Here is a 23,542-nt window from a genome sequence, read left to right on the forward strand (position 1 = left end):
GACCTGGTCCCTAAACCCACAAACTACATTTACATACACATAACCAGATATAAAGCCCCTTTTTATCTTAAAATGTTTCCATGAGCCATGAGCTTTAATTTTCCTTTTTTTTTTTTTTTTTTTCTGAGAACTTCTGCTTATTTGCAACTATTTCTGGGCCACAACAGCACTCCAATAGAGTGTTTTGGCAACAGCCTCTGTTGTGGTCAGCAACTCCTGCAGCTGGGATTTCTTGAAAGAAGTGAGTAGCATTTGCCTTATAGTGCTAAAGCAACAAAACAAGCAAAACGTTCGTGGGAATCAGATAGTCACAAAGCTTAACTCCTCTCTCTCCTTCCTTCCCCTCCTTCATGCGATCAAGGAGGTCAAAGCCACTGGTGCACATTTTAGCAAGTATGTCATTCACAGTGGGGCTAATACATGGATACAATCCTAACCACTAAGCCCTGAAACAGATCGTGGGAAACTTCCTGACTACAGTGATTGTGGGACTAATAACCTGGGTGTCACAAGTTGGAGGACATGTCATAGCTTAAGACTGTATCCCCCTGAAGTAGACACATTCCTCAGGGTGGCTATGCTCATGTATATGCATTTGGTGGGGAGTGGTTCAGGTACATAATTTGTCCAAAGACAATAAGGCCACAGATTAAATAAACATAAATATCTAGCTCTGCCTTAACTATAGCCAACAAAACAGAGCAAAACCAAACAACAACAAAAAAAAACCACACAATTTTTTCCTGGCTAAGCAGTAATTCAGAATAAGCCAGAGGTGATAAGACTTACAAGGTAAAAGTCACAGCAAGCATTTAAAATGTGGGAGTCATGTCTGGCTAATCCAACTTGAACAAAGCCACTATAAGAAATCAAAGTATGGGGCACCTGGGTGGCTCAGTTGGTGAAGTGTCTGCCTTCGGCTCAGGTCATAATCCCAGGGCCCTGGGATCGAGTCCCACATCGGGCTCCCTGCTCAGTAGAGAGTCTGCTTCTCCCTCTCCCTCTCTCTCTCTGCCCCTCCCTTGCTTGTGCTCTTTCTCTCTCTCTGGAATAAATAAATAAAATCTTTTTAAAGAAAGAAATCAACATAAATATCTGGAAAATGCTGTGATATTTTCAAAAAATGCAATTGTGGAAATGTAGACCACTGATTAAAATTTAACCTAATACCCCAAAATGTTCTATCTTCTACTAATGCTCGAACAACAAAATAACCAAAGAAACTTCTCTGAGTCACTGTAACTTTAAATAAATATCTTGTTGAAATCATAGATTTGGAAACAGCCTATGAAAAATATCCTGTGGAGTCCTGTAGACAACTTTCACTGAAGCCTGAAAAACAAGCCATAAGTTTTTTGTTTCTTTTAAAAAATACTAATCTTTTATTAATGATATTTTTATGTGAGCCTAAAAAACTTTCTCTCAGTATCAATCCCCTCCTGCAAACATCTGCCTTCACTTTGAGGAAGCAGTGATATTACCACCCCCTGGGGTCCCCAGTGAGGGTCAAACACTTCCATTTTTGATGACCAATAGTTTTCAAAACCAACATTAGGCAAAAGGGCATTTCTCAGAAGGAAAACATGCTGTTAGCTCTAACAAAGGCCTGTCTGTGAGGTCGCCTCCTGTTTGAATTGCCCCATAGCAAGACAGATGCTAGAAAGGGAAGTTTGAGAATCATCCTAATCCAGATCCACTTTTGGTTACTTCCTCTGCTTGCTTCCAACACAGCTGCACAGAATAAAACAAAAAGAGGAAATGGGGACACCCAGACTGTATATTATTGCCTTCAGCAAAAACTTTTAGAAAACCCTCTCAGGAAACCCTGACATCACAGAGATGTGTCATCTTCCTTACAGAACTTTGCTTCACAAGCAGGATTTATGCAATTTCTTAATGCAGACAATTAATGCCAAAACAAACCTAGGGTGCAAGGCAGTAACTTAGGAAAAAGGCAATACTCAGGCAGTCTTTACAGAAATGAAAATGTTAATTAACTCAACCAACTTTCCTTTTAACCAACCAAATAAATAATGGCATAACATGGAGAATTTGGTTCACAGAAAGAGACACAGCAAAACTTGACCGAATCTCAGGGGCTTGTTTTAATTCCACCTCTGTAAGGGTGATCTTCCTAAATTTACTTCATTACTCTGAATCTTAGCATCTCCATAAAGAAAAGAGAGTTAGATTGATGATACTTATTGTTTCTGGACGTCTGGGTCTGATGTTCCATGAAAACATAAAAGTAATATATTGAGATGTAACTCATTATTCTACTGATACCCAACTAATACTCCCTCTTTCTCCAGTAATAACCTCAGTTTAGGATGCCACCAACTGTCTTGTTTCTATAGCTAGAAATCTGTTAGTCATCCTCTCCTCTTCCATTTTTCATAATACAGTTCACTATTTTTTCATTACATATTTTTATTTTTTGAAAACCTAGTCCTATCAGTTTAATACATGAATCTTTTGCTGAACCATCCATTTTTATCAATCTTCTCAGGCAGGTCCTTAGCTCAGATTTGCCCTCTCTTATTGGAGCTTTTGCCAGAGTCTCCTAGCTGCTCATCGAGCATTATGTTGCATTGTGTTGCATTCCCCTACAATCTAGCTTTTTCAAAGCCACCTGAGTTTCTTCTTAAAAGGTGCATACCACAAATCTCTCTCCTACATACAATCCTTCAATCATTCCCCACTGGACACAGAATAAAATTAAGCTCCTTAGCACATTATGCAGGGTTCTTCAGTGCCATTTCCCAAAAATACTCCACCACCCTGCAAAAACTCCTGATTTTCAATATTCTCCTGAATGCTTTGGTCTGTATATACAGCATCCTAAAGCCCTTGTTGATATAAATCTCTCTCTCAAGACTCAGCTTAAGCATTGCCCCTCATGTTCCTACTGCTACTCCGCTTCTGCTCTGTAGAGTTCATTCCTAGTATTTGCTTCTAAGAGGAGAAAGTTTAGCAGTGCAAAGAGACTTAAATGTTAGACATTCCTTTTTCTCTCTCCACATGAACAAAACTAAATTCCATTCAAGAAGAAGAGGAAGTAGAAAAAGAACACACCATCCAGAAACAATGATGAGCTGACAATCACAATCCTTTAACTTGGGCTTGTTCAAAGACTTCATCTTCATGAGTATATTCAAAGGTATATTTAGTTTATTGCCTATTATCAAGAAATAAATATTGTAACTTCATAATTGAACATCACTATAAATATGACAGCACTCAGACAATCATGTATTGAGGCCTAGAAAAATTAGTATAATTCATAAGTTCCCAGTGCTGAGGAAAAGAAAGCACACTGTTGAAACTGTCCCTGGGGTGTTACAGTTATGGTTGTTAATTAGTTTCAGGGAGTCAATAAGGAACATTCCTGGCAATCTAGGAATGACAGGAAGGCTACCTCTAAGAGTCAAGAGAGAATGGCGCACAGGTTGCTATAAGACCATGGGAGAGGTACTTAACTTTTTTGGGCCTCAGCTTTCTGACCTGACAATGTGGGGACACAATGAGTAATGTCACAGTGGCTTCTCCTCCAGTCTGTAGGAAGATCTGCAGCAGTGGTTCCAAGACCAACTGTGTACTTGTATAAGATAGAGGTAAGGAAGGTTGGCCAGTACTACTCGTTGTCTGGTTTGCCTAGGACACTCCTGGCTTATGCATGTTGTCTTAATATAATTATTTTTTAAAATGACTCCTGAGAGGGGCGCTTGGGTGGCTCAGTTGATTAAGCATCCAACTCTTGTTTTCGGCTCAGACCATGATCTCAGGGTCATGGGATCGAGTCCCAAATCAGACTCCGTGCTCAGCGGGGAGTCTGCTTGAGAATGTCTCCCTCCCCACCTCTCTCTGCCCCTCCCCCAACCTCTCCTTCTCTGTCTCTCTGTCTCTCTGTCTCTCTGTCTCTCTCCCTAAATAAAATAAATAAAATCTTTAATAAAGATGTCTCCTTAGAGTTTTGAAAATGTCTCATTCTGGATGATAAATTTTATCAAAATTGTAGTATGATTTTGAAATTTTTTCCCTGAAAATCTTTAGGAATTATGTACTTGTCTGGCTTTTGCTAAATCACTGATGATGGAGAAGAGTAGGACTTCAAAGTCAGACTAAAAGCTTTTTCTCCTTTTAAATCTCCTTAAAAACATGCTTCTTTTTTATGATTCTCAATCTTTTAGCATAAAGTCAAAGATTCATATACTCTTGTAAAATAGTTTTCAGGTGTTATTTACTTTGGTTTAAGTTTACAGATTCCAGTGGGACCTTCTCTTTTTTCAAAGAATATTATTCTTATTGCACTCCCCCCACTGACAACTTCCTTGCTGAGGGAATTCAGCAAAATATATACATCATTTTACCATCTGCAGGGTTGATAGCACTTAATTAGGAAAGCCAGGAGTATCAGACGACATTTTCAAAGCAGCACTTCAGGTAAGAGACCCCCTTCCCTCCTCTGCTGTGACTAATAGCTCTGCGAACATTTTATGTTCAATTGCATCACAGAATTTCCCCTAGAGAATATGGAATTCAAATCAGATGAACAGATGCTCGCAAATTAAGGTACTCTATATACCTATAGCAATCATGAAGTGGTAGGTGGAGACAGGATAAAGGAAAAATCAAATTTTGAAACCACTTTTGTTTCTTGCCTCTCTTTTCCCTCTCTCTTCTCATCTTCGTGGACCTCCTCCCTTTCCCTCTGCTACCTACCCATCACTGTATTATTTTTCCTGCAACCTCTTAGTTGCCATAGACAGATAGTCAGTGAGGGTCATGTGTTTTCAAATGCCAAGCTAATCTCCTTTTCTCTTCCTCTCTTTATAGTCCTGAAACTTGCTCTCAGTAGTTTGAGAAACAGAGATTGTAAATACTAAACTTTACTTTTTTAGGCTATGGCTCAGCAAGCAGAGAAATGTGCTTTATCCTGAACAGAAGTGCTTTTGTAACAATGCTGGTCCCCAGTTCCTTCCCCCTTGGATGGTTTCCCTCCAGATCATAGACTTTGACCCAGGTTTGTTAGATGAAGATCACTCAGGCTCATCTTCACCCAAACTCTAGGTCCCAACCATTGTTTCCCAATCTCTACCCCAAAGTGTGCCCCCTCTGCTCCCACATCCCACCAAACATCTAATTTTCCCTAGAAAATAGGAAATAAGAAAGCTATCCATACTAATGTGTCTGATAAGGACATGCATTATATCTTGTTTTTTAACCTTATATAAAAAAATTAAACCCTTCCCTTCATGGGAGATAGCCCTTCTTAACTGAGAAATATTGCAAAGATCTCAAGGGACATTACCTTTGAGGATTATCTTTGTCTTTCTATATAGTAGAGTAGGTATCAGTGGCTCATGAAAAACAGCCACAGTTCACCAATAAACACTTTAATGAATGCTTTTTTTGGCACACTTTATTCCCTTCCATCCTCCTTTCCCAGTTGAATTTTAAAATGTATATTTGCTTTTACAAAACAATAATGATTTGTAATCTTTATTGTGAAGCCTATAGAGTACAAACCCACATGGTTGCCTGTCCTCTATCATTCTTCACATCACATTATGTTATTCGTTAAACAATGCTTTAAAATGCCCTAGATTTATTTTTTCTAGGCCAGTTACAACAGCTCTGCATTTGTCTCATGAGAGCCATTCCTCATCTGCCTTATCTGTTTTCAAGAACCTCGATAGTAGACTTGGCTGTGTGGCCAGATGAGGTAAAGTCATTCACGCTCATCTTGTCAAACTTGTCATAACCCTGAGATTTCACATAACGGAATGTCCCCCCGTGCATTCTTAGCAATGCCACACAACAGGGGATTTTAGAATTCAATATGCAATATCATATTCTCTAAATTGAGTGGTTGTTTCAACAAAATTTCCAGCATTGTAAAATTGTGGAATATAAAAATAAACAGAGGAAGAAAATAGTGTCTCCCATCACTTAGTCTATCCCAAGGTGGAAGATTTATAGCAAAAGGAAAGAAAATCTTTTCTACCCAAGGTAGGGAGTTGGGGTCAGGAGGGTGTGAGACAGTATAAAAGACACATTTCCTCTAGCCATCCAGAAAACACCTTTGTTTACCATTGTAGTGTTGCCAAGGCAACACCAGCTACTTATGACATCACACTGAGATGGCTATCACAAGCACCATAGCACTGTTGTTTAAATGTTATAGTGAATCTTGTCCCTCCTCTGTCTTTCCTACTCCCTAAGGGAAAAGCAAAATGATCACCGGTAGCCAAAGATTGTAATAAAAGAGGGAAACTAGATTGTATCCTATATTCAGCTTCACTTGGATCATTCCCATTTTATTTTTAGACCAATAGTGACAAATCAATTGTGCTTTTGGGTTAACAGTTGCAGTATACACATCTAGCTCTAGCCTCCTCACCTGCCATCTCTTTCCCAAAAATTTCAAAAGGGAACAGTAGATTTTGTTGTCAGTGGAAGAAGAAAAGAAAACATCCCAAACTTTTTCCTGGATCACCTCAGGTCTTTCTGGAATACCCTTGTACACAGCTGTGTTAACATGGACTTGTTTATTTCTTTACATTTCTATCTGGTCTCGATCCCTTGTGACCACAAAACCACAAGTGTAATAGAATGTCACCCTCCCTTTATAACTGTCCTCTCCCAGCTTCCATACAATGCTCTTGAAAAAACCTTTCTACCCACGACCCTATGTAAGAAGGACTTAAGTCCCCAGTCAGGAAGAAGTGCATGGATGTAATAATGCCTAAGAGTGTGCACATAGGGATGTGGGCAGGATGCGAAGTGGTGAGAAAATGCCCCTGAGCTGAAGTGTAAGCTTCTGCAAAAGGAAGAAGTTAGAAGCTTGCTGCATATACCCTTTAACACTTTTAGACTGTTTTGAAATTTCTGGCAGATTTTCGAGTAGGAAAATGCTTATGTCCCTTCTTGGCTCTCTGAAGAAAAATTAATCTATGTGCTAAAGGGACTACAGCAGGCTTGAGAACAAGCGGGCACACTGATAAACTGCAGTCTACTCGGGGTGAGGAAAAAGGAAGGCGGAGCAGTAAAATGGGCTCCTGCGCGCGCGCACGACAAACCTTACATGACGGCGGGGAGATCTTAGAGATTCACACGGAGCCTCAGCACAGGTCCAGGGAAGGGGACCCTGCAAAAAAAAAAAAAAAAAAAGTGAAGCAGAATGGTTTATAGTGTGAGAGAAAGCTTTGGGAGAGGAACAAAGTTGCCATGACAGGCATTTGAAAGATAAAGTATTACTTCTGTGAGACACGTGGTGTTTTAGTAAAGAATCAGGCAAAATGGGCAATAAATTTACAGTGATGAGGGGTCAACACCTCAGTGGTAGCACCTGACCTTATGATTCCTTACAGCACAAAGGGAGCTGGATGCGGGGCTTCTCTTTGTTCTATAAACCCTTCCACAAGTTACATATACAGCACTCTCTTCGTTGGGTTCCCCCTTGATGGCCTGGACGCGCCGGAGGCACCTACTGCCCTCCTGTTGTCCACACAATTCACACCATTGTCAGATCCACCATCATGCCATTCCTGGAGAGAATCCTGCTTCTAATCTTCACTGCCTCTCCTCCAAGGTCTCCAAGGTCTCAACCCCATGGAATACAGTTCTCTACTCTTTAAGGTGATAGGGAGAGCAGGGTAATTACAGGCCCATCTCTGGAGTAACTGTGATGATTTTTACCACTCGGTTCACGAAGTAGATTGCTATTTACCAAACCTGCTCAAATTGCTAACCTTGCATCGAGTACACAGCATTCAAGGCCTCAGAAGAATATATGGGAGAATGCTACTTGGAAATTATTGACCAAAGGCAAAAATCTAGAAACATAGCTCCTACCTTCTCCTAGGTAGGAATAAAACTTTTCAAGTAGTGGGGCACCTGGGTGGCCCAGATGGTTAAGTGTCTGCCTTTGGCTCAGGTTATGATCCCAGGGTCCTGGGATCAAGTCCCACATTGGGCTCCTGGCTCAGCAGGGAGCCTGCTTCTCCCTCTGCCTCTCCCCCTCCTCATGCTCTCTCTCTCTCTGTATCTCTGTGTCTCAAATGAATAAATAAAATCTTAAAAAAAAAAAAAAACTTTTCAAGTAGTCTACCATATGTGGCATAAAAGTGGTATATGTAACTCATATAAATATTTTTTATTTTATATATTGCAAATTTTAAGATGTGACACATTTCTCTTAAATGGAAAATGAGAATGGATATATTCTTATTATTTCAAGTTCACGGATTTTGGAAAGGCAGAGAAAATAAACTCTATATGATAAAAAAGGAAGTTATGATTTTTAAAAAGATCAATGTCAGTTCCTATTTTTGTAAACTTTTGCTTTCTGCAGAAAGAGAAAAAAATGTTAGTAACTTTGAATAAAAGTGCCTCATTAAAAATTATGTTTTCAATAAGGAATAGATTATAAGTTAATAACCACATGAAATTAAAGCTAAACAGTTTCCATAAGGAAAAATTGGTGACTTACTGACAACTTTAAGAGAGAAACTAAAAATGTTATTTTTTTCTTAGTTGTATTTTAAGTTTATATTTTACTTGCTCATTATTACTCATGTAAGAGATTGTTAAATTAAGTTTCTTTAATTTTGTTCCAAACAGCTAATTTTTTAAAAGATTTTATTGTATTTATTTAACACGGGGAGAGGGGAGAGAACAAGTAGGGGGAGCAGCAGGTAGAGGGAGAGGCAGACTCCCCACTGAGCAGGGAGCCCGACGCGGGGCTCGATTCCAGGACCCTGAGAACATGACCTGAGCTGAAGGCAGCTGCTTAACCAACTGAGCCACCCAGGTGCCCTCAAACAATTAATTTTTTAAATTCAAATGTGGGACTTCGTATTTTCCTATTAAATTGCACTTTAGGGAAATGCCACATTGTTGATTTTAACCTGATGTCATGAATGCTGAGAATTTTTTTGCCGTGTTTACCTGATGACTCTCAGATTTTTATTTCTTCTCTGAAAGAGGACGAATCAACTCTTCAGGAAAGAATAAATTAATAGAGGAAGCTTACTAATCCCGGATGAAGAGAATAGGTTGATTGGCGAAGGATAAAAAGGGTCTACCTTGTAACTCCAAGGATTCTTTTGCATAAACTTTTTTTAGTTTGATGTACAAGGAACTCCCATTATACCTATTACCCAGATTCTACAATTGTTTCTGTTTTTCCCCATTTGATTTATTCTGTAGGTCTATTTGTATATGTATATTTGTGTATGTACATTTTTTTCTGAAACCATTTGACAATAATTTGGAGACCATGTGTTCTTTTACCCCTAAAAATTTTAGGGTATGCTGCCCAAGAGCAAGAACATTCTCTCACATAACCCCTGCATAGTTCCCACAGTCAGAAAACTTAACATTGATACCAGAATGTTGTGAACTGAATGTTTGTGTCTCCCTTTCCCAAATTTATATGTTGAAGCCCTAACTCCCCAATGTGAACATATTTGGAGATGGGGCCCTTGGGCGGTAATTAGGGACAGATAAGGTCATGAGAGTGGGGTCCTAGCCTGACGGGACTAGTGGCCTTTAAGAAGAGACACCAGCAAGACTTTTCTCTACCTTCCTCCCCTATGTTGTGCACAAATGAGATTATGTGAGCACATAGTGAGAATGTAGCTGTCTACGACAGAAATGGAGAGTTCTTGCCAGAAACTGACCATGATGGCACCCTAATCTTGGACTCCCAGGTTCTAGAATTGTGGGAAAATAAATTTCTGTTGTTTAAGCTACCAGTCTATGGTATTTTGTTATGACAGCCCAAGCAGACTAAGATACTAATCCCTGGTCTATATTCAAAATTTGTCAATTGTTCCAATAATGTCTTACATGGCTATTTCATTTTCCTCAGTTCAGGATCCAACCTAGGATCATACATTATATTTAGTTGTCATGTTGCTTTAATCTTTATCTGGAATCTTTCCTCTGACTCTTTGACTTCCATGACCTTGACATTTTTGAAGAGTACAGACCAATTACTTCATAGAATGTCTGATGTTTTCTCATGGTTAAATTCAAGTTATTTGTTCTGGCATGGAAGCGATGGCTCGTCTTTCTCTGCACCATATCTGGAGGTATTTGATACCGGTGGTTCCAGTGTTGATGATGTTTACTTTGGTATCCACCAGGTTTCTCCAGTGAAAAGCAGCTATTTGTCTCTCTGTAATTAATACAGAATTTGTTTAGAGATACTTGTCTATGTGAATATCCAGGTTCTTCAAAATTTTACTCACCAGGTTTAGCATACATTGATGATTTTCTAAGTCTATCATCCCTTCTACATTTTTTGGTTATAATTCTGCTGTAAAGAAGAGTGGCTTTCTCTTCTCTCTCCATTTGTCTGGTTTTTAAAATTTAAATAAGAATAGACTCATGAATTCTTACCTTACATAATAGGTTGCAATTATTACTATTGTTATTGTTTTTATTACATTTTGATGCCCAAATTATTCCCAAATCTGCCCAGCAGAAGCCCATTCAGGCTGCTCCCATGTCACTTTGACATGCCTCTGTCACTCTTTGGACACTTTATGTTCTGCTACAATAAGATGCTCCAGGTCTATCTTGTTCTTTCCTGTTCCAGTTCTAGAATCAGCCATTTCTCCAAGAAGCCCTGATCCTGGCTCCTGGTGTGCTCTTTGCTTAGGTGCAGCTTTGCTTCAAGGCTTCTCAGCACACAAAGGTAGTACACGTGCGCGCGCACACGCGCGCGCGCACACACACACACACACACACACACTAGTTTCTTTCTTCAACATCATTCAAAAATTAAGCATTAATGAATTCTTTCCTCATTTTCTTTCCTATCTCCTTTCCAAAAAGGAGATTGACCCTTTTCTCTTCTGGTTACCTCTATCTTTCTCCCTTTCTTTTTCTTCTTTCTTTATATTTTCAAGTGTCTTCTTGCTAATAATCAAGAGAAAAGATTCTCTGAATTTTCCAGACACAGAAATCATGTACATCTCTCATTTATTCAGGAAAAAAATGGGGATAGATAGGAGAGGTGTTATAGACGGGAAGTGGCCTAGGAAGAGAACAGACCTCCCAGCCTTCAGCAGCAGGCGATGGCCCACCAAGCCCCTTGTTCTCTACCAAAAGGATGAGGCTGTTGCTGCTGGCAACTGCCCTTTGTAGCATCTCTTGGTCTGGACATAATCACTCCAGAGAAGTCAGAGAAACCAGACATTAATGTTAAAAGCATCCTGGACCTTAGTCTCCCAATAGTTAAACATAACCTTAAACAACAACTTTGCAGTTTGAAGAAATTATACCAGACGTTTTAATTTGTTTTAAGATCCTTAAGTAAAAGTTTCATAAATGAACAGTACTGCCAAAGAAGCATGATATTTAGAGATTCATAATTTGACACAAAGTATTTTTCTACTTTTACTTCCTAGTTAAAGATCTAATTTAACAGGGTAATTTATTTTCTTTTTCATACAATAGTAGGTCCTGACTAATTGGGTGTGAATATAAAATATACATATCTGGTACAAATGTAGGACTCACAAATCAACCTTTCTGGTACAAATTCAGGGCTCACAAAACTACTTTCTAAACCTGGTACACTTTTCTAGAATATTACAAAGGGTTCACCTAGGTTGATTTGTCTGCCTTATTCTTGGTCTTATGGCTTTTAGCAAGTTATAGGTTCACAAAATTTTAGTCTGATGGATACTTCAAAATTATGCAGTCCTACCTTATCATCCTATACTCATTTCTAAAGGAATTATTTATTAAGACAATTTTAAAAAGAAGAGACTATTTAGAATTTTGCATCACTTTCAACTAAATCCTTTCGGTGTCTATCATAAGGTTATAAGCCAAGTAGCTTTAAAATATTTTAATCAAACATTCATTTAGTTCATTTATTGAATACTGACCATGTGCCAGGAACTGTGTAGACGCTGTGGATACAGCATGGTGCAGATGGTGCTTGGTGCACGGAGAACAGACAGCAGGGGATCATGGACGGAAACAGAGACTAGTTAGGAGGCTATTCCAAGCACAGCCTAAGCAAAAGGTAATTGTGACATGGACTAGGATAATAGGTAAGGTGGTGGGTTAGTTGGATTTAGATATATTTTGTTAGAACTCACAAAATATACTATTGGATAGGATGTGGAATGTAAGAAAAGGAAAGAAGTCAGAGATGACCTCAAGACTGTACTTGTTTTTTAGTCTGAAAAGCTGGAAAATAAAGTTCTTTCAATTTGGGGAAAACAGATTTGGGGTGGGAAAGAAGTCAAGTGTGTTTTGTGGGCATGATAATTTTGAGATGAATACTCTATTTCAAAGCAGAGGTGCATAGGTATTTCTTTTTTTTTATATATATATTTTTTAATTGTTATGTTAATCCCCATACATTACATGCATAGGTATTTCAAGTGAAAAACTTATGTGGAGTTTAATGCGGGGATAGGGACTAGAGAAGTCATCAGCTTATAGCATCAGACTAGGACCCAAAGGTGTATTTTTAGCTGGCATTTACTGAAGTCTTAATTCCAGCAATTGTTCTGAGAACCTTACATGACTTGATTCATTTAGCTTGCGCGCAATCTAGCCCAACCAGCCTGAATACTATTATTATCATTATTATCATTATTATTTACAAATGAATAAACCAAGAGCAAAGAGAGACTACGTAATGTATCCCAAGTTTCATACCGAGTAAATGTCAGAGCGGAATTTGAACCTCAGCTGTCTGAATCCACAGTCTTGCTCTTAACCAACTAAAGGTTAGGTACTAACATATCTTGGCATTGACTATGAGGCAAAGGAGTTTAGAATATGCGTGAACTTCCAAGATAATAGGTCGCACCAGTAATTAGCTGCTTCATTATGATTAAATTACACACGGGAGATCTGGAAGAATTTAGCAGGTTCCATAGATATCCAATTTATAGCCACAGATTAGCTTAGTCACAGGTATTATCAAGCTCATAATGGCTAATCATTTAGATATTGTGTACACCTTGCCCTACTGCCTAGCACTTTTGTAAAATCTCAGTGTCATTTAAGTCTTTCATAATCACCCCTCATCAAATAGCAGTAAAGAGTGCTACTAAAAGGTTAATTTCATTAACCCCTTGTCTTCTAAACAGACAATTATAGTCCATGTTCATTTCATTCTACATAGTAAGAAAGAACTTAGGAACTTTGTGTGGGAATTTCAATGAACTCAAAGGATATTTATTGAGCACCAAATTGAGAGTGCTGGACTACTTAGCCCTGTGAGACTGCCTTTGCCCCAAGATTTTGTAAGCTATATACCAAATGGTGCTAATTAATTTCCCTTCTTTGATGAGGAAGTATTTTTACCTTTCCTATGCAGAGATGACTACCTAACTTCTAGAACCCTGCTGTTAGATATCGCCTTTGCTGACAGTGCTGGAAGTTTGCATTGTGAGAACAGACTCTCTAGAAATGCTTTTCCAACTCAAAGAATCATTTGTATAGACTAGGTCTACAGTAGAAGTGAATGTTTGTCCTGTGCTTTAGGTCAGATTTCAATCAACATGGCCCATGGACTAAATCACCTGTTTCTGTATGGCCTATGAGCTAAGAATGGTTTTTCCCATTTTTGAATGGTTGGAAAAAGAATAATATAAGAATAAGAATAATATTTCATAACATGAGAAAATGATATGAAACTCACAATTCAATGTCCATAAATAAAGCTTTATTGGAACATGCTCATCCACTTAAATACTGTTTATGGCTATTTTTGTACTCTACAACAGTAAAGTTGGGTATTTGTGACAGAAACTATATGTTCTACAAATGCTGGTCCTTTACAGAAAAAGTTTTCCAACCCTGCTCTGAGAAAAGAATCAGTCATAATGTATTTTGGAATATAAAATAGTTATTTATTTTTGTATTGCTGTCCTTGAAAATCATGGCTCCATGTGGCAATGCCTAGTCAAAAGTAAGAGGATCATCTTATCAATGAGCTAGAAAATAAACAGAATAGCATTGAAGCAAATCAACAAGTTATCATAAAAATTTTTTTTAATTTGATAACTCTCCCTACAGAGGGCCAAATCTGAGTTGCTATTTGGCTGCTTTTAAATGACTTTCCACTCTTCCTTTAAGACAGCTCATTCCTAGATGTTTTCAATGGAAAATTCCAGGGGTCTATACACATGTATCAGTGCTGGACATTTTTTTTTTTTTTGAAGAATGTGGAGAAGAAGGCTTTATGGTCTAAGGAAGAGCCCTTGGACTTAACATAAGCAAGATGATAATTTTTCAACTGCATAAGGCTTTGCCTAATCACAACATTTAAAATTCAACTATCTTTTGCCATCCTCACAACTTAAGTTAACAAACTAAGTATATTTATCCTTGGTTTGAAATGAGGAAACTGAGGTCCAGAGCATCATTGTTGTATAATGAAAGAAAAAAAAAAGCATTGGGTTTAGAGTCAAAATCTCTGACCTCTTTCCCATTCAACTCTCTGAGTGTCCCTTACATAGAAATGCAAGTGAGAACTTTTGACCAGTTAATCTCACTGAGCTGTTGTAAGATTAAATAAGATATATACAAACATGCTCTGAAAACTCTATAAAACACTTTATTTTTAAAAAGAAGAAAAGAGAAAAAAGGCAAGTAATTTGCTTACATCAAGTAACTCTTGGATAACTAGTGGGGTTCACTTGCCTTCTAGCCTTGTGTTCATCCCATTAGCCAAAGCTAGTGGAGGTGAAAATGAAAATTATTTGCTATGGGAATCTGTGCCTTTGGCCATCAAGTGTTTTCAGCTTAGTTAGGATGAATTTCACACCAGAGGGCCTGTGATCCACAACTGCATTGCTCTCATCTATTTCCTCTAGCAAGTAGAAAGACAAAAGCTTTACACTGTTATCAAATGCCATCAATTTGAGATTTTGTTTTGTAGCATGGCTGCAAAAACCCTGAGTGTCAACACAACAGTGCTCCAGATGCCACTCAATCTATGTATTTTTTAATAAAATGTAAATTTACTCTACTGAATAATATAATTGATAAAATCACCATATCTTTGGACTTCAATGAATTGTTTGTGTGATGGTGTTGTTCTTCATTACATGCCTGAATGCACTCATTAAGCTCAGAGTGAACAATAAGCATAAAAAGCACAAAGACAATGTGCCTGAACCAGCAGGAAGCCCACATATCAACCAGCACAGGATCTGACAGGTCTGCTCTTTGAGGAGAACGTTCCAAGCATTGTATCTAAATTTCATATTCAAGAGGTGATTTAGCTTTTTGCTTTCCAGTGAGGAATGAAAACTGCATATCCCTGATTATAAACATAAACCTCAGATGAGAAGACTGTTAAACTGAGAATTTACCTATTTTTCAAGTTATTGACACTTTTGCCTGCATTGTTTAAAAGCCTAAGCTCATTTTCAAACTCATTTCCCCTCAGGTTGTGTATACCCTTGCCTTCAAACAGCACCATGTTCCAGGGAACTTCTGATGCTTTTTCATTCTTTCCTTGCTGTCTAATAGCAAAGGATATGCCCAACTAGCCTGACAAGGGCTCTGCACAAGGCTATGCAGCTTCATTCCTATCGGAAAGATAGCTTCTGAGCCAGATTTGGCTGATGTAAAGGGTTCAACAAGGGTTCATTTTTCTGGGCTCCCAAGGTTAAAACAAAATATATTCATTAACTCACTTGCCAAATATGCATTGAACACTGGACATTCTGGGTTCTGGGGATAAAAAGTGACTAGAATAGACAAAGTTCCTGTTCCCATGATCCTCACATTGGTGGAGGTAGGAGAGGAGAGACAAATAATAAACAGAGTATTTACCATGATAGTTTTTTTTATAATATCTTATGGATGCTATAATATAGTACTATAAAGTGCTAGAAAGATGATAATGATGTGGTAAGAGAGCAAAGTGGTAAATGGAGTTGGAAATACTATCTTATATAGAAAGCTCTGGTCACCATTAATAGTGTTCTCCAGTACTCCTAATGCTCATCTTCTAGGAACACTAGAGGGTTACATTTCCTCACATTTTAAAACTTAGGTGTGACCATGTGATTTACTTTGGCCAATGAAATATCAATAGAAATGACACATCACTGTCAGGCTGGAGAATTTAGGGGCCACCGTGCAATTCTCTAAAGTGTTTCCTCCTGCTGTGGCAAAACTTTAAGTCTCATGTTGAAATAGTGGCAACTTCTAGTTTCTAGTCTGGCATGTAAAAATCTTAGAAGTTACCACTTCTGTCCATACAACAAGAAAAAAGCTGAACAAACTAAAAATCAATACTTTCTTACATTCAACAGAGCATTGAGGTCACAGGGCAAAGAACGGTCCCCAAAATTGAAAAGACAGAGAGGTGTATATTGAGAATTGCAACTTACTGGAGAGGAAACCCTAAGTAGAAACCTCCATCTGAACCAGTATCAAGGTAGGAAGACCTAAACGGTAACTGATGGAATTGCTGGAGCATTAATATGGACAAGTTTGAGAAGTAAAAAATCCAAGGAGCCCAGTCTTAGGAAAACTCCTGCACTTTAGTGAGCTTCTTACATTGAAGATCAGAGAAAAATTCCCTGGTGCTTTCCAAAGTGGGCCCTCAAGAGGAACTATTTTACCAGAGCCTAATCGACTTGAGTTTTACCAGAACCTAACTGATCTGGAAGAAGGAAAATACCCAACTACAACCCCCTCTAGCTTTCCCATGTCAGTTAACTATCAGGGTGAAAGACTGAGAAGCAGTTGTGAAGATCACAGCCCAAGGGGACAGCACAGGCTCATTAAATGATTGAAACCAAAGTATAGAACTACAGAATGCTTTCCTCCTGCCACATCTTACCACAACATCAAGAGGGCTCCTGTGTAATATAAGTGGATACTATGGAAAGAACTGCATGCCTCAGACCTCATTTAGGAAGTTTCTAGGGAAACCCAAAGACAAAAGGGGAGACAAAAACAAGGACACCAAGGAGGAAATTTTAGCCTCTGCTACTGATAGCTACAGCAAACAATAATCACCACCTAACTTCTAACCAGGTAAACATAAAACCTCACAATAAATAAAGGTCCATTACAGGCATACTAAAAGACAAAAACACAGTTTGAAGAGACAGAGCAAGCATTAGAACAGATACAGACATAGCAGAGATGTGGGAATGCTAGACTAGAATTTAAAGCAACTTTGATTAATATGCTAAGAGTTATACTGGGAAAAATGTACAACATGCAAGAAAGGATCGGTTATATAAGCAGAGATAAAAACTCTAAGAACGAATCAAAAGGAAATGCTAGAAATCCAAACTAACAGAAATGAAAAATGCCTTTGATATGCTCATCAATGGACCGGATATAGCCAAGGAAAGAATCAGTAAACATGAATAAAAGTCAATAGAAACTTCCAAAACTAAAACACAAAGAGTAAAAGTTATAAAAAAGATAGAACAGAATATCCAAAAACTGTGGGACAATTACAAAAGGTATGACATATTCATAATAGGAATACCAGAAGGAGAAGGAAGAAACAGAAGAAATATTCCAAGCAATAATGACTGAGAATTTTCCAAAATTAATAATAGACACCAAACCAAAGATCAAGAAATCTCAGAGAATACCAAGCAGAATGAAAATAAAGATAAAAAATAAATACCTAAACATATTATATTCAAACTGTGGAAAATCAAAGACAAAGAAAAAAAATCTTGAAAGAAGCCAAAGAATAGAACACTTTACCTATAGAGGAGCAAGAGTAAGAATTATATCCGACTTCTTTAGAAACCATACACACAAGAACACAGTGAAATGAAGTATTTAAGATGTTAAAAAGAAAAAAACAACCATCAACCTAGATCCAACCTGTATCTGGCAAAAGTTTCCTTCATAAGTGAAGGAGAAATAAGACTTTCTTAGACAAAACTTGAGAACTTTTGTTAGCAGTAAACCTGCTTTCCAAGAAATGTAAAATAGCAATTCTTCAGAAAGAAGAAAAATGACAGGTCAGAAACTCAGATCTGCATAAAGAAAGAAATAGATTAGAGAAGGAATAAATGAAGGTAAAATATTTTTTTTTATTTTTCTTATTCTTTTTCTTTAAGATTTTATTTATTCATTTTGAGAGAGATACAGACAGAGCACAAGTAGGGGGAGCAGCAGAGGGAGAGGGAGAAGCCGACTCCCTGCCGAGCCGAGAGCCTGACATGGGGCTCAATCCCAGGACCTGGAGATCATGACCCGAGCTGAAGGCAGACACCCAACCATCTGAGCCACCCAGGAGCCCTTATTTTTCTTATTCTTAATTTATCTAACAGATAACAGTTTTTTCAAAATAATAACAGCAACAATGTATTTGGTAATATAGCTTATGGAAAAGTGAAATGAATGACAGCAATTTTTTTAAAGACCTTTTTATTTGAGAGAGAGAGACAGAGAGAGTGAGAGAGAGAGCATGAATGAGGTGAGGGGCCGAGGGAGAAGCAGACTCCCCACTGAGCAGGGAGCCTGATGCAGGGCTTGATCTCAGGACCCTGGGATCATGACCTGAGCTGGAGGCAGAGGCCTAACTGACTGAGCCACCCAGGCACCCAAATGACAGCAATTTCTTAAAATATGGGAGGGAGGAATTCAAAATACTCTATTATAAGGTACCTGTACTTGAAGTGATATACTGTTATTTGAAGGTGGATTTGTATTAGCTATAAATGTATGCTGCAAACTCGAGCACTAAAAAAAGTTAATAATGCAATTAATATGCTAAGAGAGGATCACACATTAAAACCAAGAAGGCAGAAAAAGATGGAAGACCAAAATAAATAAATAAATAAATAAAACAAAGAACAAGGATAGTGAATAGAAAATAGTAACAAATATGGGAGATACTGATCCAACTATATCAATAATCACTTCAACCATCAATGCCCTAAATATACCAATTAAAAAACAGACTGACATATCAAATAAAAAAAAGCCCACAAGATCCAGCTATATATTATCTACCAGAAACCCACTTTAAATACAATGACACAAATATATTAAAAGTAAAGGGATGGGGAGGGGAGTAAAGGGATAGGGTAATATGTATACTATGCTAATACTAAAAGAAAGCTGAAATAGTGGCACTATGAAATGTTGGAATTTCCATCTTCCTGGGTCCCTCATGCCTACGATGAGCAGAACTCTCTTCCATATCCAAACTAGATATATAGGGAAATGGAAAGCACACTTTATTTTAAGTCCGTGAGATTTGGGGATTGTTTGTTGGCATGGCAAAACCTGGCCTATCCTGATTAATCTAGGTAACCAGGGAGGAGCTCTCTGATAGGAACCTGAATGATGTGTGACAGGACGTCCGTGGCTGTGCTGGGGCAGGAAGCTCCAGGAAGGGGGTAACAATAAGAACAGAGGCCCTAAGGCAGGAACATGCTGGAGTGTTCTGAGAACTCTAAAGAGAACAATGTGGTGGCAGCAAAGTGAAGAAGGGATAGACTAGAAGATGATAATACAGAAAGTCAGGGCCAAACACCAGAATAAAATCCAAATTCCTTACTCAAGTCATTTTATATTTTCTTCAGTGAGAGATGGAAAGTTTATTAGTTTCCTACATAACAAATTACTACAAACTTAAAAACTTAACACAAATTCAGTATCTTATAGTTTTGTGGGTCAGAAGTCTGGGCATGCCACAAATGGCTTCTCAGCTCAGTCTTCCCATGCTGAAAGTAAGATATTGGCAGGGGCTATAATCTCATCTAAGGCTTGGGATCCTCTTCCCATCTCATTCAGGATATTGGCAAAATTCATCTCCTTGTGGTTGTAGTATTGAGGTCTCTAATTTCTTGCTGCATGTCAGCTAGACATTACTCACAGCAATTAGAAGCTACCATAGATCTTGGCCAAATGCACACTCCTCCCACCACCCCCCAGCTCACAACATGGCTGCTTTCTTTCAGCACAGCAGGAAGGCATCTTGCTGACATCAAATCTTTCTGACCTCTGAGAAGATCTAGACCCCTCAAAAGGGCTCATACAATTATGTCAAGCCTAGGTAGGGTTAATTAACTCTATTATTATTCTTCCAAATAATCACACAGAGTATGTACATGAAGGGGTGGGAATCTCGGGGGCCATCTAAGATTTCTGTCTATCACAGGGAGCTATCCCATGATTTAGAGCAGCATAGGGATATAATCTGGCTTATGTTTTTAAATGAGTCACACTGGATACTGGGTAAAAGGAATATTCTGTGGTGGGACACATGTAGAAGCAGGGAGACCAGCAGAAGGTGATTACAATTGTAAAGGAAAGAGATGATGGCAGCTTGAGTTAGGAGATAGCAAATGTGATGATAACATGAGTTAAAACCAAAGATTATTTAGATTATCATTTCTAATATACACCCACCAAACAACCAGATAGTTCAATAATATATACTCTAATTTTAGTACCGTGTCAAATAAGCAACTATATTTTCAAGTATAATTTTTTTAATGTTAAAATTTTATCAACCATTCTTTGCCTATTGGGCTATGACATCTCTGTCTAAAAAGAAAAGGCTGAGGGGCCAAAACTTAGACATTGTGCATCCACATGTACCTGGCTCATTTTGACAAGTAACCCAACACATATTGGCAGTCATACAAAATCAGTTCTCCTTTTTTCTTTACAATGGGAATCAGAGAAACATTTTTAAACTTTTTAATAGCAGACATTGAGGGAAGATATTGTCAAGTCCTGGTTTCAAAGAAAACCAAATAAAAGTGTGATATTACTAATTATCTAAATGAAAACTCTCTCTCCTCCAGGCTTCCTCCTCCCATGAAAATACAATGGAAGTAGAAAGATCTGGAAGTCTGATGCCAATGAGTTAATGCCTATCAGTAAAGTAAACAATCTGATAACTCCTAGAGTAACGAAATCTGTTTACTTAGCCTATAATTGCCCAAATATTTGACGATTTATTTTTTTTAAGTTTTTGGGTTTTTTTATGTTATGTTAATCACCATACATTACATCATTAGTTTTTGATGTAGTGTTCCATGATTCATTGTTTGCATATAACACCCAGTGCTCCATGCAGAACGTGCCCTCTTTAATACCCATCACCAGGCTAACCCATTCTCCCACCCCCTCCCCTCTAGAACCCTCAGTTTGTTTTTCAGAGTCCATAGTCTCTCATGGTTTGACGATTTATTTTTTTAACTTTACATCTATTAAAATTCCACATATTATGGGAAATACTTTCAAATTATTTGGTTCCATTATGTTTCTTCTGGGCATTTTGATTATATGTGTCATGTTTTAGGTACTTATTTAGGTAATGTAGACAGTTTGGCTAGAGCTAAAAACAGGTAGAAAGTTTTCTAGAATTGAAGAATTTGTTTAATTCTGAACAGTTACAAAAGAACTTAGCTCTCCAAGAAGGAGAGAATTGAACCCAAATAAAGCTAGAAACAACCAGAATGAAAGGAAGATTTCCATTGGAAAAATGCTCTCATAACTGGGAATTAGCCTTCTTTTTTTGACAGCTAGCTACTGCACTTTAAAACATTCTCTTTAGGATAACTGGAATAATTATGGCTATTGCATCCTTCTAATGGAGAAATGGCTCATGGAGAGATAAAGGTGGAGAGTAAACAGGCTGAATGGTCCTACCTAATTAAAACCTGTCATCTAATTAAATACATTCCCAGCAAAATGGCTAGTTTTCTGATAGGGAAATGGTGGCCCAACGCATTAGTCACACAATGAAATGTTCTTGCTATATTCAGTCACAATTTTTTTTTATGGAAACAGGACCCCAATTTTTCTATATGCAAATTAAATAGAATACTTATCCTAGTATACAGGATATTTCCTAAAAATACGTTATTCCCTTTTCTTGATGAGTACCGAATTATAAATCTAGGCATCAATTATCCATTTTTCCATGCTTTCTCCTTTTTGCTATTACAGGAATGACTTTGTCCTCATTCCTCCATCCTAAGACAATACCATGCAGTTTGAATTTTTAAACTTCTAAGTCCTGAAAATAACTGTGCTTCAATTTTAGCTTGTCTCACTGTGGCAGCCAAATCAAGTTAAAAATGCATGTACATATAAGTAGCTTTGACATCAAGATATCAATTGACTATTAAACATTCATAGCACTGTGCTTTTCCAAGCATTGCCTGTTTATCCATATACAAGACACCATGATTCAAACTCTGTTGAAAATAAACATTTTGAAATAATTAATTATCTGCTACTGGCTTCATTCCCACTATAACCTTCATTTCCCCCAAGGTTAATACGGGCTGGTCCCAAGTACAGGGCCAGGTGATGTTCCTCACGCTCTTGTAGAACCATCCTGCCAACTTCACTTAATTATATGGTGTCCTAAGCCCAGTTTAGCTTGCCCAAATGCTTGCTAAGTTTTCTTTGCTGCAAGTAGCACTAACCACAAAGCTCTATCAAAAACTATGTAGAGGAACTAAAGCTTTTTTTCCAAATTTCCAAAGCAACTTCTTCTTTGTGGCTAAAAGAGAGACTACAATGTTAGTTCCACAAAATTTTCTATTTAAAAAAGTAAAATTGAGGCTTTAATCTCCACTTTCTTGAGGAACTTCGCTTTGCAACCAGCCTGCTCCCATGGGTGCTGTGTTGCCTAAAGTTGAATTGGGCATATTTATTTGTATGTGTGCAAAAGGGAGAAGGTCTTCAGTGCTGTGGAATGCTATCATTCTTGACTTTCCAGGAAAATGGACCTGTTCTCTGGCTCCATCACAATTACACTCATGTAAAATTCTAAAATGTCTCCACTTAACAGAGAAAGAGCTTATTATATGACTCTCTCAGTTTTCTCTAGCATTAGAAAGGTTCAGAAGAAACTTTTTGGTTATATCAAAATCCAAATTTGCCTCATTTATTTCTGTAGCTGTGACTTAAAAAATTTCAATCAATGAATTCTACTAAGTATATTGCATAAGCCTACATCTTAGTATGTGTCTCTGTTTATGCTGTCTTTTATTTTCTGTATTCTACAAGTTAACATCCTTCCTTCCTAGAAAGGAAAACCAAGCAAAACTTAGCATAACACCTTTAGTGTAAGTCTACCCACACAGGGTGCTCCTATACGGTCTTCTGTATGAACAAAGATATTTATCTGACTGATTCAGAGTTTACTTCAGGTTCTTTATCTATTATTTGGCTACACAGGCAAGGACCCTAGTTATTCATTTACCCAAATTGCCTGCTTTTATAGATAAGAATATTGATTAGTTAAGTGATTTACCTAAAATCCCATGACACAGTAAGGACAAAGCAAGAATAAAAAGCAATTTCCCTTACTATGGTTTATATAATATTTGTATTGCTGATCAGTCCTGCTTCCAAGAGTTATTGAAGTACCTACCTTGGGAGCAAGTAAAGAATCAAAAATGGAAAATCAGCACATTAATTTAGAAAAGTGGTCACAGTAATTTAGTTATTATTTTGGTGATGAATAATATATATTATATGTTAAAATATATATATCATACGTATAATTTATGTAATTGCTTTGCAA

At 37.7% G+C, this 23,542-nt stretch overlaps 1 long non-coding RNA gene across 2 annotated transcripts in view; it reads right to left on the reverse strand.

The window, feature by feature from the left end:
• Positions 1 to 7,027: 7,027 nt before the first annotated feature.
• LOC116645020 overlaps positions 7,028 to 23,542 on the reverse strand; it is a 218,077-nt gene continuing 201,562 nt past the window's right edge. For both annotated transcript variants that reach the window (XR_004301895.1, XR_004301876.1), the window contains one exon: positions 7,028 to 7,150. This is a non-coding gene — a long non-coding RNA (uncharacterized LOC116645020). The remainder of the gene's footprint in view (positions 7,151 to 23,542) is intronic.

This window comes from Phoca vitulina, unplaced genomic scaffold, assembly GCF_004348235.1.
Source record: "Phoca vitulina isolate PV1807 unplaced genomic scaffold, GSC_HSeal_1.0 scaffold1, whole genome shotgun sequence".
Lineage (NCBI taxonomy): Eukaryota > Metazoa > Chordata > Mammalia > Carnivora > Phocidae > Phoca > Phoca vitulina.